A 16,451-nucleotide genomic window follows, 5' to 3' on the forward strand; every position below is an offset into this window, starting at 1 on the left:
TTTTTCGTCCAAACCCGGAGCCGCTCCGGGCAACGGTTCCGGCTACAGAGGCGATCAAAGTTTTTCACTAAAAAAATTCATAAAAAAAAAACTAAAAGTCGTAGAGCAATGCGGTTTGTTCCATTGAATTCAGCGGCTCATTTTCTGTATTATACCAACTTTTCATGAAATTTAAAATTTTGAATTTTTTGCTTAAAATTTCCGAGTGAAACACTTACCTTCAAAGAGGTGAAAAAAAAATTTTTTTTTAACTCACTCCAGTAAATTTTTATGGACTTCTACATGTCTTAACAACCCACAAAAGTTGTTTTTAGTCCACAAAAAGTCCATATGTTCGATTTTTAGAAGTTTGATTTTTCAATTTTCGTCGCAATTTTTGTCGATTTTGGGTACCCGGAACATTTCTCCGGGCAATAGCTCCGGAAATATTAGAGATAACCCCATGAAGTGTATTATCGTTGGAAAGCTCTTTAAATTATCTATTGATTTCAAAAAAAAATATTGTCCTCCGACTAATAGTTTTCGAGCAAATTGGAGACAAACGCAAAATTTGATAAAATTTTAAAAAATTCATAACCAAAAAACTATTGGGAATTTGGCAATTTTCTTGATGCCAATCGATTCCCCGGATCATTTTGCATAGGTATGGATCAAAATAGTTCCACTTTTTCGAATAGTTTAGCCAGAAATAAGAAAACAAAAAAAAATAAAAAAAAGTTAACACCCCCCCCTTAAAATTGGTCAATTTTTAAAGTGTATCTAAATCAAATAAAACCGATTTTATCTTATAGATTTTGATGTGCTCTTTCCGATCTAAAAAAGCGTTTTCTCCTAACTCTTTTAGTTTGGCCGTAATCGGCGTTTGAAAATTGAAAAATTTTTTGCGAGATATCGCCTTCTGTCCTATGCCATTTTGTAGAGTTTTTTATTCCGGTTATCCTCCATTTTTTCGTTTCTCGATAACTCTAATAGTTTCGCCGTAATTGGCGGTTGAAAATTGAAAAAAAGTGAAAATGGAAACCTTTTTTTGCGTTTTTCTCGGAAACTGTAAGACTTTGAGCAACGAACAAAAAACCATCTGATAGCGCTTATTTTTCTCTATTTTTTCGTCCAAACCCGGAGCCGCTCCGGGCAACGGTTCCGGCTACAGAGGCGATCAAAGTTTTTCACTAAAAAAATTCATAAAAAAAAAACTAAAAGTCGTAGAGCAATGCGGTTTGTTCCATTGAATTCAGCGGCTCATTTTCTGTATTATACCAACTTTTCATGAAATTTAAAATTTTGAATTTTTTGCTTAAAATTTCCGAGTGAAACACTTACCTTCAAAGAGGTGAAAAAAAAATTTTTTTTTAACTCACTCCAGTAAATTTTTATGGACTTCTACATGTCTTAACAACCCACAAAAGTTGTTTTTAGTCCACAAAAAGTCCATATGTTCGATTTTTAGAAGTTTGATTTTTCAATTTTCGTCGCAATTTTTGTCGATTTTGGGTACCCGGAACATTTCTCCGGGCAATAGCTCCGGAAATATTAGAGATAACCCCATGAAGTGTATTATCGTTGGAAAGCTCTTTAAATTATCTATTGATTTCAAAAAAAATTATTGTCCTCCGACTAATAGTTTTCGAGCAAATTGGAGACAAACGCAAAATTTGATAAAATTTTAAAAAATTCATAACTAAAAAACTATTGGGAATTTGGCAATTTTCTTGATGCCAATCGATTCCCCGGATCATTTTGCATAGGTATGGATCAAAATAGTTCCACTTTTTCGAATAGTTTAGCCAGAAATAAGAAAACAAAAAAAAATAAAAAAAAGTTAACACCCCCCCCTTAAAATTGGTCAATTTTTAAAGTGTATCTAAATCAAATAAAACCGATTTTATCTTATAGATTTTGATGTGCTCTTTCCGATCTAAAAAAGCGTTTTCTCCTAACTCTTTTAGTTTGGCCGTAATCGGCGTTTGAAAATTGAAAAATTTTTTGCGAGATATCGCCTTCTGTCCTATGCCATTTTGTAGAGTTTTTTATTCCGGTTATCCTCCATTTTTTCGTTTCTCGATAACTCTAATAGTTTCGCCGTAATTGGCGGTTGAAAATTGAAAAAAAGTGAAAATGGAAACCTTTTTTTGCGTTTTTCTCGGAAACTGTAAGACTTTGAGCAACGAACAAAAAACCATCTGATAGCGCTTATTTTTCTCTATTTTTTCGTCCAAACCCGGAGCCGCTCCGGGCAACGGTTCCGGCTACAGAGGCGATCAAAGTTTTTCACTAAAAAAATTCATAAAAAAAAAACTAAAAGTCGTAGAGCAATGCGGTTTGTTCCATTGGAGCAAATTGGAGACAAACGCAAAATTTGGTAAAATTTTAAAAAATTCATAACTAAAAAACTATTGGGAATTTGGCAATTTTCTTGATGCCAATCGATTCCCCGGATCATTTTGCATAGGTATGGATCAAAATAGTTCCACTTTTTCGAATAGTTTAGCCAGAAATAAGAAAACAAAAAAAAATAAAAAAAAGTTAACACCCCCCCCTTAAAATTGGTCAATTTTTAAAGTGTATCTAAATCAAATAAAACCGATTTTATCTTATAGATTTTGATGTGCTCTTTCCGATCTAAAAAAGCGTTTTCTCCTAACTCTTTTAGTTTGGCCGTAATCGGCGTTTGAAAATTGAAAAATTTTTTGCGAGATATCGCCTTCTGTCCTATGCCATTTTGTAGAGTTTTTTATTCCGGTTATCCTCCATTTTTTCGTTTCTCGATAACTCTAATAGTTTCGCCGTAATTGGCGGTTGAAAATTGAAAAAAAGTGAAAATGGAAACCTTTTTTTGCGTTTTTCTCGGAAACTGTAAGACTTTGAGCAACGAACAAAAAACCATCTGATAGCGCTTATTTTTCTCTATTTTTTCGTCCAAACCCGGAGCCGCTCCGGGCAACGGTTCCGGCTACAGAGGCGATCAAAGTTTTTCACTAAAAAAATTCATAAAAAAAAAACTAAAAGTCGTAGAGCAATGCGGTTTGTTCCATTGAATTCAGCGGCTCATTTTCTGTATTATACCAACTTTTCATGAGATTTAAAATTTTGAATTTTTTTGCTTAAAATTTCCCTGAGTGAGACACCTTCAAAGAGGTGAAAAAAAAATTTTTTTTTAAACTCACTCCAGTAAATTTTTATGGACTTCTACATGTCTTAACAACCCACAAAAGTTGTTTTTAGTCCACAAAAAGTCCATATGTTCGATTTTTAGAAGTTTGATTTTTCAATTTTCGTCGCAATTTTTGTCGATTTTGGGTACCCGGAACATTTCTCCGGGCAATAGCTCCGGAAATATTAGAGATAACCCCATGAAGTGTATTATCGTTGGAAAGCTCTTTAAATTATCTATTGATTTCAAAAAAAATTATTGTCCTCCGACTAATAGTTTTCGAGCAAATTGGAGACAAACGCAAAATTTGGTAAAATTTTAAAAAATTCATAACTAAAAAACTATTGGGAATTTGGCAATTTTCTTGATGCCAATCGATTCCCCGGATCATTTTGCATAGGTATGGATCAAAATAGTTCCACTTTTTCGAATAGTTTAGCCAGAAATAAGAAAATAAAAAAAAATAAAAAAAGTTAACACCCCCCCCTTAAAATTGGTCAATTTTTAAAGTGTATCTAAATCAAATAAAACCGATTTTATCTTATAGATTTTGATGTGCTCTTTCCGATCTAAAAAAGCGTTTTCTCCTAACTCTTTTAGTTTGGCCGTAATCGGCGTTTGAAAATTGAAAAATTTTTTGCGCGATATCGCCTTCTGTCCTATGCCATTTTGTAGAGTTTTTTATTCCGGTTATCCTCCATTTTTTCGTTTCTCGATAACTCTAATAGTTTCGCCGTAATTGGCGGTTGAAAATTGAAAAAAAGTGAAAATGGAAACCTTTTTTTGCGTTTTTCTCGGAAACTGTAAGACTTTGAGCAACGAACAAAAAACCATCTGATAGCGCTTATTTTTCTCTATTTTTTCGTCCAAACCCGGAGCCGCTCCGGGCAACGGTTCCGGCTACAGAGGCGATCAAAGTTTTTCACTAAAAAAATTCATAAAAAAAAAACTAAAAGTCGTAGAGCAATGCGGTTTGTTCGGTTGAATTCTACGGCTCATTTTACGTAATATATCAATTTTTCACAAGAATAAAAAATTTAAAATTTTTTGCCTAAATTTAGGGTAGCCATTTGTCATGGTGAAAAATTTTATTCATTAAAAAAATTCATAACTCGAAAACTAAAAGTCGTAGAGCAATGCGGTTTGTTCCACTGAATTCAGCGGCTCATTTTCTGTATTATACCAACTTTTCATGGAATTTAAAATTTTGAATTTTTTTGCTTAAAATTTCCCTGAGTGAAACACTTACCTTCAAAGAGGTGAAAAAAAAATTTTTTTTTAAACTCACTCCAGTAAATTTTTATGGACTTCTACATGTCTTAACAACCCACAAAAGTTGTTTTTAGTCCACAAAAAGTCCATATGTTCGATTTTTAGAAGTTTGATTTTTCAATTTTCGTCGCAATTTTTGTCGATTTTGGGTACCCGGAACATTTCTCGAGCAATAGCTCCGGAAATATTAGAGATAACCCCATGAAGTGTATTATCGTTGGAAAGCTCTTTAAATTATCTATTGATTTCAAAAAAAATTATTGTCCTCCGACTAATAGTTTTCGAGCAAATTGGAGACAAACGCAAAATTTGGTAAAATTTTAAAAAATTCATAACTAAAAAACTATTGGGAATTTGGAAATTTTCTTGATGCCAATCGATTCCCCGGATCATTTTGCATAGGTGTGGATCAAAATAGTTCCACTTTTTCGAATAGTTTAGCCAGAAATAAGAAAATAAAAAAAAATAAAAAAAAGTTAACACCCCCCCCTTAAAATTGGTCAATTTTTAAAGTGTTTCTAAATCAAATAAAACCGATTCTATCTTATAGATTTTGATGTGCTCTTTCCGATCTAAAAAAGCGTTTTCTCCTAACTCTTTTAGTTTGGCCGTAATCGGCGTTTAAAAATTGAAAAATTTTTTGCGAGATATCGCCTTCTGTCCTATGCCATTTTGTAGAGTTTTTTATTCCGGTTATCCTCCATTTTTTCGTTTCTCGATAACTCTAATAGTTTCGCCGTAATTGGCGGTTGAAAATTGAAAAAAAGTGAAAATGGAAACCTTTTTTTGCGTTTTTCTCGGAAACTGTAAGACTTTGAGCAACGAACAAAAAACCATCTGATAGCGCTTATTTTTCTCTATTTTTTCGTCCAAACCCGGATCCGCTCCGGGCAACGGTTCCGGCTACAGAGGCGATCAAAGTTTTTCACTAAAAAAATTCATAAAAAAAAAACTAAAAGTCGTAGAGCAATGCGGTTTGTTCGGTTGAATTCTACGGCTCATTTTACGTAATATATCAATTTTTCACAAGAATAAAAAATTTAAAATTTTTTGCCTAAATTTAGGGTAGCCATTTGTCATGGTGAAAAATTTTATTCATTAAAAAAATTCATAACTCGAAAACTAAAAGTCGTAGAGCAATGCGGTTTGTTCCATTGAATTCAGCGGCTCATTTTCTGTATTATACCAACTTTTCATGAAATTTAAAATTTTGAATTTTTTTGCTTAAAATTTCCCTGAGTGAAACACTTACCTTCAAAGAGGTGAAAAAAAATTTTTTTTTAAACTCACTCCAGTAAATTTTTATGGACTTCTACATGTCTTAACAACCCACAAAAGTTGTTTTTAGTCCACAAAAAGTCCATATGTTCGATTTTTGGAAGTTTGATTTTTCAATTTTCGTCGCAATTTTTGTCGATTTTGGGTACCCGGAACATTTCTCGAGCAATAGCTCCGGAAATATTAGAGATAACCCCATGAAGTGTATTATCGTTGGAAAGCTCTTTAAATTATCTATTGATTTCAAAAAAAATTATTGTCCTCCGACTAATAGTTTTCGAGCAAATTGGAGACAAACGCAAAATTTGGTAAAATTTTAAAAAATTCATAACTAAAAAACTATTGGGAATTTGGAAATTTTCTTGATGCCAATCGATTCCCCGGATCATTTTGCATAGGTGTGGATCAAAATAGTTCCACTTTTTCGAATAGTTTAGCCAGAAATAAGAAAATAAAAAAAAATAAAAAAAGTTAACACCCCCCCCTTAAAATTGGTCAATTTTTAAAGTGTTTCTAAATCAAATAAAACCGATTCTATCTTATAGATTTTGATGTGCTCTTTCCGATCTAAAAAAGCGTTTTCTCCTAACTCTTTTAGTTTGGCCGTAATCGGCGTTTAAAAATTGAAAAATTTTTTGCGAGATATCGCCTTCTGTCCTATGCCATTTTGTAGAGTTTTTTATTCCGGTTATCCTCCATTTTTTCGTTTCTCGATAACTCTAATAGTTTCGCCGTAATTGGCGGTTGAAAATTGAAAAAAAGTGAAAATGGAAACCTTTTTTTGCGTTTTTCTCGGAAACTGTAAGACTTTGAGCAACGAACAAAAAACCATCTGATAGCGCTTATTTTTCTCTATTTTTTCGTCCAAACCCGGATCCGCTCCGGGCAACGGTTCCGGCTACAGAGGCGATCAAAGTTTTTCACTAAAAAAATTCATAAAAAAAAAACTAAAAGTCGTAGAGCAATGCGGTTTGTTCGGTTGAATTCTACGGCTCATTTTACGTAATATATCAATTTTTCACAAGAATAAAAAATTTAAAATTTTTTGCCTAAATTTAGGGTAGCCATTTGTCATGGTGAAAAATTTTATTCATTAAAAAAATTCATAACTCGAAAACTAAAAGTCGTAGAGCAATGCGGTTTGTTCCATTGAATTCAGCGGCTCATTTTCTGTATTATACCAACTTTTCATGAAATTTAAAATTTTGAATTTTTTTGCTTAAAATTTCCCTGAGTGAAACACTTACCTTCAAAGAGGTGAAAAAAAATTTTTTTTTAAACTCACTCCAGTAAATTTTTATGGACTTCTACATGTCTTAACAACCCACAAAAGTTGTTTTTAGTCCACAAAAAGTCCATATGTTCGATTTTTGGAAGTTTGATTTTTCAATTTTCGTCGCAATTTTTGTCGATTTTGGGTACCCGGAACATTTCTCGAGCAATAGCTCCGGAAATATTAGAGATAACCCCATGAAGTGTATTATCGTTGGAAAGCTCTTTAAATTATCTATTGATTTCAAAAAAAATTATTGTCCTCCGACTAATAGTTTTCGAGCAAATTGGAGACAAACGCAAAATTTGGTAAAATTTTAAAAAATTCATAACTAAAAAACTATTGGGAATTTGGAAATTTTCTTGATGCCAATCGATTCCCCGGATCATTTTGCATAGGTGTGGATCAAAATAGTTCCACTTTTTCGAATAGTTTAGCCAGAAATAAGAAAATAAAAAAAAATAAAAAAAGTTAACACCCCCCCCTTAAAATTGGTCAATTTTTAAAGTGTTTCTAAATCAAATAAAACCGATTCTATCTTATAGATTTTGATGTGCTCTTTCCGATCTAAAAAAGCGTTTTCTCCTAACTCTTTTAGTTTGGCCGTAATCGGCGTTTAAAAATTGAAAAATTTTTTGCGAGATATCGCCTTCTGTCCTATGCCATTTTGTAGAGTTTTTTATTCCGGTTATCCTCCATTTTTTCGTTTCTCGATAACTCTAATAGTTTCGCCGTAATTGGCGGTTGAAAATTGAAAAAAAGTGAAAATGGAAACCTTTTTTTGCGTTTTTCTCGGAAACTGTAAGACTTTGAGCAACGAACAAAAAACCATCTGATAGCGCTTATTTTTCTCTATTTTTTCGTCCAAACCCGGATCCGCTCCGGGCAACGGTTCCGGCTACAGAGGCGATCAAAGTTTTTCACTAAAAAAATTCATAAAAAAAAAACTAAAAGTCGTAGAGCAATGCGGTTTGTTCGGTTGAATTCTACGGCTCATTTTACGTAATATATCAATTTTTCACAAGAATAAAAAATTTAAAATTTTTTGCCTAAATTTAGGGTAGCCATTTGTCATGGTGAAAAATTTTATTCATTAAAAAAATTCATAACTCGAAAACTAAAAGTCGTAGAGCAATGCGGTTTGTTCCATTGAATTCAGCGGCTCATTTTCTGTATTATACCAACTTTTCATGAAATTTAAAATTTTGAATTTTTTTGCTTAAAATTTCCCTGAGTGAAACACTTACCTTCAAAGAGGTGAAAAAAAATTTTTTTTTAAACTCACTCCAGTAAATTTTTATGGACTTCTACATGTCTTAACAACCCACAAAAGTTGTTTTTAGTCCACAAAAAGTCCATATGTTCGATTTTTGGAAGTTTGATTTTTCAATTTTCGTCGCAATTTTTGTCGATTTTGGGTACCCGGAACATTTCTCGAGCAATAGCTCCGGAAATATTAGAGATAACCCCATGAAGTGTATTATCGTTGGAAAGCTCTTTAAATTATCTATTGATTTCAAAAAAAATTATTGTCCTCCGACTAATAGTTTTCGAGCAAATTGGAGACAAACGCAAAATTTGGTAAAATTTTAAAAAATTCATAACTAAAAAACTATTGGGAATTTGGAAATTTTCTTGATGCCAATCGATTCCCCGGATCATTTTGCATAGGTGTGGATCAAAATAGTTCCACTTTTTCGAATAGTTTAGCCAGAAATAAGAAAATAAAAAAAAATAAAAAAAAGTTAACACCCCCCCCTTAAAATTGGTCAATTTTTAAAGTGTTTCTAAATCAAATAAAACCGATTCTATCTTATAGATTTTGATGTGCTCTTTCCGATCTAAAAAAGCGTTTTCTCCTAACTCTTTTAGTTTGGCCGTAATCGGCGTTTGAAAATTGAAAAATTTTTTGCGAGATATCGCCTTCTGTCCTATGCCATTTTGTAGAGTTTTTTATTCCGGTTATCCTCCATTTTTTCGTTTCTCGATAACTCTAATAGTTTCGCCGTAATTGGCGGTTGAAAATTGAAAAAAAGTGAAAATGGAAACTTTTTTTTGCGTTTTTCTCGGAAACTGTAAGACTTTGAGCAACGAACAAAAAACCATCTGATAGCGCTTATTTTTCTCTATTTTTTCGTCCAAACCCGGAGCCGCTCCGGGCAACGGTTCCGGCTACAGAGGCGATCAAAGTTTTTCACTAAAAAAATTCATAAAAAAAAAACTAAAAGTCGTAGAGCAATGCGGTTTGTTCCATTGAATTCAGCGGCTCATTTTCTGTATTATACCAACTTTTCATGAAATTTAAAATTTTGAATTTTTTGCTTAAAATTTCCGAGTGAAACACTTACCTTCAAAGAGGTGAAAAAAAAATTTTTTTTTAACTCACTCCAGTAAATTTTTATGGACTTCTACATGTCTTAACAACCCACAAAAGTTGTTTTTAGTCCACAAAAAGTCCATATGTTCGATTTTTAGAAGTTTGATTTTTCAATTTTCGTCGCAATTTTTGTCGATTTTGGGTACCCGGAACATTTCTCCGGGCAATAGCTCCGGAAATATTAGAGATAACCCCATGAAGTGTATTATCGTTGGAAAGCTCTTTAAATTATCTATTGATTTCAAAAAAAATTATTGTCCTCCGACTAATAGTTTTCGAGCAAATTGGAGACAAACGCAAAATTTGATAAAATTTTAAAAAATTCATAACTAAAAAACTATTGGGAATTTGGCAATTTTCTTGATGCCAATCGATTCCCCGGATCATTTTGCATAGGTATGGATCAAAATAGTTCCACTTTTTCGAATAGTTTAGCCAGAAATAAGAAAACAAAAAAAAATAAAAAAAAGTTAACACCCCCCCCTTAAAATTGGTCAATTTTTAAAGTGTATCTAAATCAAATAAAACCGATTTTATCTTATAGATTTTGATGTGCTCTTTCCGATCTAAAAAAGCGTTTTCTCCTAACTCTTTTAGTTTGGCCGTAATCGGCGTTTGAAAATTGAAAAATTTTTTGCGAGATATCGCCTTCTGTCCTATGCCATTTTGTAGAGTTTTTTATTCCGGTTATCCTCCATTTTTTCGTTTCTCGATAACTCTAATAGTTTCGCCGTAATTGGCGGTTGAAAATTGAAAAAAAGTGAAAATGGAAACCTTTTTTTGCGTTTTTCTCGGAAACTGTAAGACTTTGAGCAACGAACAAAAAACCATCTGATAGCGCTTATTTTTCTCTATTTTTTCGTCCAAACCCGGAGCCGCTCCGGGCAACGGTTCCGGCTACAGAGGCGATCAAAGTTTTTCACTAAAAAAATTCATAAAAAAAAAACTAAAAGTCGTAGAGCAATGCGGTTTGTTCCATTGGAGCAAATTGGAGACAAACGCAAAATTTGGTAAAATTTTAAAAAATTCATAACTAAAAAACTATTGGGAATTTGGCAATTTTCTTGATGCCAATCGATTCCCCGGATCATTTTGCATAGGTATGGATCAAAATAGTTCCACTTTTTCGAATAGTTTAGCCAGAAATAAGAAAACAAAAAAAAATAAAAAAAAGTTAACACCCCCCCCTTAAAATTGGTCAATTTTTAAAGTGTATCTAAATCAAATAAAACCGATTTTATCTTATAGATTTTGATGTGCTCTTTCCGATCTAAAAAAGCGTTTTCTCCTAACTCTTTTAGTTTGGCCGTAATCGGCGTTTGAAAATTGAAAAATTTTTTGCGAGATATCGCCTTCTGTCCTATGCCATTTTGTAGAGTTTTTTATTCCGGTTATCCTCCATTTTTTCGTTTCTCGATAACTCTAATAGTTTCGCCGTAATTGGCGGTTGAAAATTGAAAAAAAGTGAAAATGGAAACCTTTTTTTGCGTTTTTCTCGGAAACTGTAAGACTTTGAGCAACGAACAAAAAACCATCTGATAGCGCTTATTTTTCTCTATTTTTTCGTCCAAACCCGGAGCCGCTCCGGGCAACGGTTCCGGCTACAGAGGCGATCAAAGTTTTTCACTAAAAAAATTCATAAAAAAAAAACTAAAAGTCGTAGAGCAATGCGGTTTGTTCCATTGAATTCAGCGGCTCATTTTCTGTATTATACCAACTTTTCATGAGATTTAAAATTTTGAATTTTTTTGCTTAAAATTTCCCTGAGTGAGACACCTTCAAAGAGGTGAAAAAAAAATTTTTTTTTAAACTCACTCCAGTAAATTTTTATGGACTTCTACATGTCTTAACAACCCACAAAAGTTGTTTTTAGTCCACAAAAAGTCCATATGTTCGATTTTTAGAAGTTTGATTTTTCAATTTTCGTCGCAATTTTTGTCGATTTTGGGTACCCGGAACATTTCTCCGGGCAATAGCTCCGGAAATATTAGAGATAACCCCATGAAGTGTATTATCGTTGGAAAGCTCTTTAAATTATCTATTGATTTCAAAAAAAATTATTGTCCTCCGACTAATAGTTTTCGAGCAAATTGGAGACAAACGCAAAATTTGGTAAAATTTTAAAAAATTCATAACTAAAAAACTATTGGGAATTTGGCAATTTTCTTGATGCCAATCGATTCCCCGGATCATTTTGCATAGGTATGGATCAAAATAGTTCCACTTTTTCGAATAGTTTAGCCAGAAATAAGAAAATAAAAAAAAATAAAAAAAGTTAACACCCCCCCCTTAAAATTGGTCAATTTTTAAAGTGTATCTAAATCAAATAAAACCGATTTTATCTTATAGATTTTGATGTGCTCTTTCCGATCTAAAAAAGCGTTTTCTCCTAACTCTTTTAGTTTGGCCGTAATCGGCGTTTGAAAATTGAAAAATTTTTTGCGCGATATCGCCTTCTGTCCTATGCCATTTTGTAGAGTTTTTTATTCCGGTTATCCTCCATTTTTTCGTTTCTCGATAACTCTAATAGTTTCGCCGTAATTGGCGGTTGAAAATTGAAAAAAAGTGAAAATGGAAACCTTTTTTTGCGTTTTTCTCGGAAACTGTAAGACTTTGAGCAACGAACAAAAAACCATCTGATAGCGCTTATTTTTCTCTATTTTTTCGTCCAAACCCGGAGCCGCTCCGGGCAACGGTTCCGGCTACAGAGGCGATCAAAGTTTTTCACTAAAAAAATTCATAAAAAAAAAACTAAAAGTCGTAGAGCAATGCGGTTTGTTCGGTTGAATTCTACGGCTCATTTTACGTAATATATCAATTTTTCACAAGAATAAAAAATTTAAAATTTTTTGCCTAAATTTAGGGTAGCCATTTGTCATGGTGAAAAATTTTATTCATTAAAAAAATTCATAACTCGAAAACTAAAAGTCGTAGAGCAATGCGGTTTGTTCCACTGAATTCAGCGGCTCATTTTCTGTATTATACCAACTTTTCATGGAATTTAAAATTTTGAATTTTTTTGCTTAAAATTTCCCTGAGTGAAACACTTACCTTCAAAGAGGTGAAAAAAAAATTTTTTTTTAAACTCACTCCAGTAAATTTTTATGGACTTCTACATGTCTTAACAACCCACAAAAGTTGTTTTTAGTCCACAAAAAGTCCATATGTTCGATTTTTAGAAGTTTGATTTTTCAATTTTCGTCGCAATTTTTGTCGATTTTGGGTACCCGGAACATTTCTCGAGCAATAGCTCCGGAAATATTAGAGATAACCCCATGAAGTGTATTATCGTTGGAAAGCTCTTTAAATTATCTATTGATTTCAAAAAAAATTATTGTCCTCCGACTAATAGTTTTCGAGCAAATTGGAGACAAACGCAAAATTTGGTAAAATTTTAAAAAATTCATAACTAAAAAACTATTGGGAATTTGGAAATTTTCTTGATGCCAATCGATTCCCCGGATCATTTTGCATAGGTGTGGATCAAAATAGTTCCACTTTTTCGAATAGTTTAGCCAGAAATAAGAAAATAAAAAAAAATAAAAAAAAGTTAACACCCCCCCCTTAAAATTGGTCAATTTTTAAAGTGTTTCTAAATCAAATAAAACCGATTCTATCTTATAGATTTTGATGTGCTCTTTCCGATCTAAAAAAGCGTTTTCTCCTAACTCTTTTAGTTTGGCCGTAATCGGCGTTTAAAAATTGAAAAATTTTTTGCGAGATATCGCCTTCTGTCCTATGCCATTTTGTAGAGTTTTTTATTCCGGTTATCCTCCATTTTTTCGTTTCTCGATAACTCTAATAGTTTCGCCGTAATTGGCGGTTGAAAATTGAAAAAAAGTGAAAATGGAAACCTTTTTTTGCGTTTTTCTCGGAAACTGTAAGACTTTGAGCAACGAACAAAAAACCATCTGATAGCGCTTATTTTTCTCTATTTTTTCGTCCAAACCCGGATCCGCTCCGGGCAACGGTTCCGGCTACAGAGGCGATCAAAGTTTTTCACTAAAAAAATTCATAAAAAAAAAACTAAAAGTCGTAGAGCAATGCGGTTTGTTCGGTTGAATTCTACGGCTCATTTTACGTAATATATCAATTTTTCACAAGAATAAAAAATTTAAAATTTTTTGCCTAAATTTAGGGTAGCCATTTGTCATGGTGAAAAATTTTATTCATTAAAAAAATTCATAACTCGAAAACTAAAAGTCGTAGAGCAATGCGGTTTGTTCCATTGAATTCAGCGGCTCATTTTCTGTATTATACCAACTTTTCATGAAATTTAAAATTTTGAATTTTTTTGCTTAAAATTTCCCTGAGTGAAACACTTACCTTCAAAGAGGTGAAAAAAAATTTTTTTTTAAACTCACTCCAGTAAATTTTTATGGACTTCTACATGTCTTAACAACCCACAAAAGTTGTTTTTAGTCCACAAAAAGTCCATATGTTCGATTTTTGGAAGTTTGATTTTTCAATTTTCGTCGCAATTTTTGTCGATTTTGGGTACCCGGAACATTTCTCGAGCAATAGCTCCGGAAATATTAGAGATAACCCCATGAAGTGTATTATCGTTGGAAAGCTCTTTAAATTATCTATTGATTTCAAAAAAAATTATTGTCCTCCGACTAATAGTTTTCGAGCAAATTGGAGACAAACGCAAAATTTGGTAAAATTTTAAAAAATTCATAACTAAAAAACTATTGGGAATTTGGAAATTTTCTTGATGCCAATCGATTCCCCGGATCATTTTGCATAGGTGTGGATCAAAATAGTTCCACTTTTTCGAATAGTTTAGCCAGAAATAAGAAAATAAAAAAAAATAAAAAAAGTTAACACCCCCCCCTTAAAATTGGTCAATTTTTAAAGTGTTTCTAAATCAAATAAAACCGATTCTATCTTATAGATTTTGATGTGCTCTTTCCGATCTAAAAAAGCGTTTTCTCCTAACTCTTTTAGTTTGGCCGTAATCGGCGTTTAAAAATTGAAAAATTTTTTGCGAGATATCGCCTTCTGTCCTATGCCATTTTGTAGAGTTTTTTATTCCGGTTATCCTCCATTTTTTCGTTTCTCGATAACTCTAATAGTTTCGCCGTAATTGGCGGTTGAAAATTGAAAAAAAGTGAAAATGGAAACCTTTTTTTGCGTTTTTCTCGGAAACTGTAAGACTTTGAGCAACGAACAAAAAACCATCTGATAGCGCTTATTTTTCTCTATTTTTTCGTCCAAACCCGGATCCGCTCCGGGCAACGGTTCCGGCTACAGAGGCGATCAAAGTTTTTCACTAAAAAAATTCATAAAAAAAAAACTAAAAGTCGTAGAGCAATGCGGTTTGTTCGGTTGAATTCTACGGCTCATTTTACGTAATATATCAATTTTTCACAAGAATAAAAAATTTAAAATTTTTTGCCTAAATTTAGGGTAGCCATTTGTCATGGTGAAAAATTTTATTCATTAAAAAAATTCATAACTCGAAAACTAAAAGTCGTAGAGCAATGCGGTTTGTTCCATTGAATTCAGCGGCTCATTTTCTGTATTATACCAACTTTTCATGAAATTTAAAATTTTGAATTTTTTTGCTTAAAATTTCCCTGAGTGAAACACTTACCTTCAAAGAGGTGAAAAAAAATTTTTTTTTAAACTCACTCCAGTAAATTTTTATGGACTTCTACATGTCTTAACAACCCACAAAAGTTGTTTTTAGTCCACAAAAAGTCCATATGTTCGATTTTTGGAAGTTTGATTTTTCAATTTTCGTCGCAATTTTTGTCGATTTTGGGTACCCGGAACATTTCTCGAGCAATAGCTCCGGAAATATTAGAGATAACCCCATGAAGTGTATTATCGTTGGAAAGCTCTTTAAATTATCTATTGATTTCAAAAAAAATTATTGTCCTCCGACTAATAGTTTTCGAGCAAATTGGAGACAAACGCAAAATTTGGTAAAATTTTAAAAAATTCATAACTAAAAAACTATTGGGAATTTGGAAATTTTCTTGATGCCAATCGATTCCCCGGATCATTTTGCATAGGTGTGGATCAAAATAGTTCCACTTTTTCGAATAGTTTAGCCAGAAATAAGAAAATAAAAAAAAATAAAAAAAGTTAACACCCCCCCCTTAAAATTGGTCAATTTTTAAAGTGTTTCTAAATCAAATAAAACCGATTCTATCTTATAGATTTTGATGTGCTCTTTCCGATCTAAAAAAGCGTTTTCTCCTAACTCTTTTAGTTTGGCCGTAATCGGCGTTTAAAAATTGAAAAATTTTTTGCGAGATATCGCCTTCTGTCCTATGCCATTTTGTAGAGTTTTTTATTCCGGTTATCCTCCATTTTTTCGTTTCTCGATAACTCTAATAGTTTCGCCGTAATTGGCGGTTGAAAATTGAAAAAAAGTGAAAATGGAAACCTTTTTTTGCGTTTTTCTCGGAAACTGTAAGACTTTGAGCAACGAACAAAAAACCATCTGATAGCGCTTATTTTTCTCTATTTTTTCGTCCAAACCCGGATCCGCTCCGGGCAACGGTTCCGGCTACAGAGGCGATCAAAGTTTTTCACTAAAAAAATTCATAAAAAAAAAACTAAAAGTCGTAGAGCAATGCGGTTTGTTCGGTTGAATTCTACGGCTCATTTTACGTAATATATCAATTTTTCACAAGAATAAAAAATTTAAAATTTTTTGCCTAAATTTAGGGTAGCCATTTGTCATGGTGAAAAATTTTATTCATTAAAAAAATTCATAACTCGAAAACTAAAAGTCGTAGAGCAATGCGGTTTGTTCCATTGAATTCAGCGGCTCATTTTCTGTATTATACCAACTTTTCATGAAATTTAAAATTTTGAATTTTTTTGCTTAAAATTTCCCTGAGTGAAACACTTACCTTCAAAGAGGTGAAAAAAAATTTTTTTTTAAACTCACTCCAGTAAATTTTTATGGACTTCTACATGTCTTAACAACCCACAAAAGTTGTTTTTAGTCCACAAAAAGTCCATATGTTCGATTTTTGGAAGTTTGATTTTTCAATTTTCGTCGCAATTTTTGTCGATTTTGGGTACCCGGAACATTTCTCGAGCAATAGCTCCGGAAATATTAGAGATAACCCCATGAA

Source organism: Tribolium castaneum, chromosome 7 (genome assembly GCF_031307605.1).
Source record: "Tribolium castaneum strain GA2 chromosome 7, icTriCast1.1, whole genome shotgun sequence".
Taxonomy (NCBI): domain Eukaryota; kingdom Metazoa; phylum Arthropoda; class Insecta; order Coleoptera; family Tenebrionidae; genus Tribolium; species Tribolium castaneum.